This window comes from Homarus americanus, unplaced genomic scaffold, assembly GCF_018991925.1.
Source record: "Homarus americanus isolate GMGI-L3 unplaced genomic scaffold, GMGI_Hamer_2.0 scaffold17515, whole genome shotgun sequence".
In the NCBI taxonomy this organism is placed as follows: Eukaryota; Metazoa; Arthropoda; class Malacostraca; order Decapoda; family Nephropidae; genus Homarus; species Homarus americanus.
Window position 1 is genome coordinate 1,181,327 of NW_024733365.1, and position 4,434 is coordinate 1,185,760.

General features: G+C 44.3%; 1 non-coding gene across 1 annotated transcript; it reads right to left on the bottom strand.

Moving 5' to 3' along the window:
• Window positions 1-350: 350 nt before the first annotated feature.
• Trnas-uga lies at window positions 351-432 on the bottom strand. The gene has a single exon. It is a non-coding gene; the product is annotated as a tRNA-Ser (tRNA).
• Between the last annotated feature and the right edge of the window lie 4,002 nt (window positions 433-4,434).

Below are 4,434 nucleotides of genomic sequence, written 5' to 3' on the forward strand. Positions count from 1 at the left end.
TTATTATTATTATTATTACATTAAGCAGTTTACAATATTCATGTGGTCGGTCGTTGGCACCAGGGTATGACGTCACCACCAGTCACCGTATCACAGTGAAGTGTTTAATAAACCTAATAACTCAGTATTATCAGCAGGTGATAGTGAGGCGGCGGGGGTGTGTCGGCGGGAAGAGAGAAGACCCGCCACCCTCACCACCACGCGCAGCTCGGCGCAGCTATATTGGACTTCCGCCAAACTTGACTACAGTTCAATACTAAAAATATAATCTATCTTACTACCGTATTTTACTTCACTGTACACTTCTGGGATTCGAATCCTGATTTAAGGAAATCACTCTCAAAACACTACGCTGCGGACAGGATTCGAACCTGTGCGGGCAGAGCCCAATGGATTTCAAGTCCATCTCCTTAACCACTCGGACACCGCAGCTGTATGGCAGTTGAAAGCAGTGTATGATATGTATCTATGTTTGTTTTATAATTAAAACTAATAATTTGATACATGTTTCTATACGAAAATTTTCATAAAAGTTCACTTTAATTCAGCTTGTATATGGATGGAACAGGTATACAGTGTGCAATCTGCTGCTTGCTCTCTCTCGAACGCACACACACACACACCTCTACACACACAGACCTTTATATACTCACACACACACACCTCTACACACACAGACCTTTATATACACACACACACACACACACCTCTACACACACATACACCTCTACACACACACACACACACACCTCTACACACACACCTCTACACACACACACACACACCTACACCTCTACACACACACACACACACCTACTACACACAGACCTTTATATACACACACACACACACACACACATACACCTCTACACACACACACACACACACACACACCTCTACACACACACACACACACACACACACACAGCCTCTACACACACACACACACACACACACACACACAAACCTCTACACACACACACACACACACACACGCACACACACACACACACACAAACCTCTACACACACACACACACACACACACACACACACAAACCTCTACACACACACACACACACACACACACACACACACACAACCTCTACACACACACACACACACACACCTCTACACACACACACACACACACACCTCTACACACACACACACACACACAAAGCCTCTACACACACACACACACACACAAACCTCTACACACAACCGCATCCAGCCCATACGTGCACGAACTGATCGCTATAAGAACAGCCCAGTCCCAACCATTGTAAAAATTATCAATAACATGTAATAAATCAGTGTATTCACTCCCAGTAAACACTGCTCCCTACACTGTCACTATGTTGAAATGAACTGTATTTTGAGCTGATCCCCATCTAAGTTACTATATGTCTTATTTGTGTCACTTATGTCACTTGTATATTATTTGTAATTCGTAACCCATTCCCCCAATATGTAACTGTATATTTTCAGCCTTCTGGCTGCAAAAGCTCTTTCAATAAACCGTTAATTATTATTATTATTATTATTATTATTACACACACACACACACACACACACACACACACACACACACCTCTACACACACACACACCCAAACCTCTACACACACACACACACCTACACTCTACACACACACCTACCTCACACACACACACACACACACACCTCTACACATACACACACACACACACTTGGTCCTGGGTGGGCAGAGTCATATCGATCACGTGATATGTTGTCTTCTGTATGGGCCAGAGAATGGGGAGTCGGACACCTCACCCTCACCACCACACCCTCACCCAGCCTACCAGCACACACCCACAGTCTACCACACACCCCCTCATCAGCCTACCACCACACCCCTCACCAGCCTACCAGCACACACCACCAGCCTACCACCTCACGCAGTCTACCCACCACACCTCATCAGCCTACCACCACACCCTCACCAGCCTACCAGCACACACCCACCAGCACGCCTCAGGTGTACTAGTTGCGTAAGGGGAGACTTCAGGGGGTGAACAGAGACCCTGGTCCTTCTTACCCCAATAAAATCATAAAGGGTCACTCTCGTTCCTTCTCCTTTCCCTATACCCCCTCCCATACCCCCTCCCCTCCCTATACCTCCCCCCCTCCCCCATACCCCCCTCCCCCCTCCCCTATACCCCCTCCCCCTCCCCTATACCCCTCCCCCCTCCCCTATACCCCTCCCCTCCCTATACCCCCTCCCCTCCCCTCCCCTATACCCCTTCCCCCTCACCCCCCCTCCTAACTCAACCCTTAAAACCAGCTGAAAAAAAATTGTGTTGAGTGTTTTTATTATTACTCACCTGTAGATCTCTCTCTCTCTCTCTCTCTCTCTCTCTCTCTCTCTCAGTAATTATTTGTCATCCTTCCTAACAGGTTTCAGTCATAATAGGCTTCGTTATTTATCTAATAATATTAAAAGGTTTCTCTATCCAAAAGGTCTTAATCTGTTAATCCTTTCTGTCCTCTCAGTGTATAAATTGTTTAGAGAGAGATTTGTGGCTGAGCAAGTTTATATTTTTGTCCAGATAACTGTACAAACAATGGTAGGAGGAGGGAGACTAAGGAGTGAGGAAGTGGGTGAGTGAGGGGTCAGTGAAGTAGAGAGAGGAGGCAAACAAGGACTGAGGGGGGGGTCAGTATGTGGGACACCCAGGTCACTCTCCCCTCACTGTTTCCGGTAGCAGACGAGGGGAAGAATGTTTGGACAGCCAGTTTGGTTTGTTTATGTTTGTCCTGGTGAGGGTAATGATGCCCCCTTCCCTATCCCTCTTCTCTTTCCCCTTCCCTTCCTCTTCCCCTCCTCCAAATATCAGGTTTAGTTAGATTAGATTAGGGCCAGTGATATACAGTAGTTCTCGTGACCAGTTTTCCAGGTCTTGGTCTCTGTCCCCGTCTCGTGTGTTTTGGTCTCGGTTTCAGTCTTGGACGTCTGTGGTCTCGGTTTTTTTTTCCAAAAGACCTTTCGAGGCCTCAGATTATTATTATCATTTTTTTTAATTTTTAAATGAGTTGGGAGGGATTGGTCAACCACTAATCCGCCTTAAGTGGGGATTTCCTGGGTTGCGGTCAATTTTCTAAGGCAAGATGACCCATGTAACAGATACGGCTCTTAACTTAGTTCTGGCAGCGGAACCAGGAAAGTTTCCTTCACTGAGCAATCTGGCACTGACCTTTCTGATCGTGCATGCTTGAGCGCTTATTTAGTCATGGGGATAATGATGAGTCCCCATAGATGCCGAACATCACCTATTCTACTAAATATGTCGATGATTCTTAATAGTAATGAGCAATTCTTTTGTTTTAGATATATAGAAAAATAAAGCGTCTGAATATGGTCGACCTCAAGCAAATTGTGTGCATCAAGAACTTGAAAACAAAGAACAATCTTTTATAGTAGGTAAATATTTCACTGTCAAAATAACACCGGACCATCCATAATTCAGGGATTTCAGACACTCATAAATGCGGATCACCTGAAGAATACACCCCCCATCCCTCCCGAAAATGCTTACTTGAAGGTTCGTTACCCCAACTCAACCCACTAATAGTTTAACATCCCTGACGCTATCTTGTGCAGGGGAGTTGTGGTCTCGACTACGTCTTTGATTAGGGTCTCTTAAAACTAGGGCCTACTGGGCCTGGGCTCTATTGGGACTGGGGCCTATTTGAACTTGGTTATACTGGGACAGGGCCCTATTTGGACTTGGTTATACTGGGACAGGGGCCTATTTGGACTTGGTTATACTGGGACAGGGGCCTATTTGGACTTGGTTATACTGGGACAGGGGGCCTATTTGGACTGTGTCATCTACACCTGACACAATACAGTAATAGAATAACTTGGAGAGAGGAGAACAATGGACGAAAGGTATAAGCAAAAGATGAAGAAAAGAAAACACAGTGAGAGTGATTGAGATAACTAGATAGATAATACACTACGAATAACTGTGGAGATATTGATATTGAAACAGTTTATTTAGCCAGAAGAACACAGATACAGAGTTGATAAAATTCATAATATTAACATGGCTGAGCCAGATGAGAACCTGAGCTATCTTGAAGGCAACTAATATATATACTGTACATTTATTTCGGGGAAGTATTATGTAACATTTAGTATCATCTGGAATAGTACACATGGAAAGACATGATTGAGAAGGAAGTGAGAGGTAGAAATAGCAAGAGAAAAACGCATAAGACTGATAATTATGTGGAAGAAAGATTCAAGACACTAACCTTACAAGAAGAATAAAAATAGACAGCAATGTTAATAATTAAGGACCAGGTATCAAGGTAACAAGGGAGGAGTACCATCTCAGAGCAGGTTATTTAATGTAAACTCACTAAAAAAAAAAAAATATTCAGCACCCTTGGCTCTGAAACCATC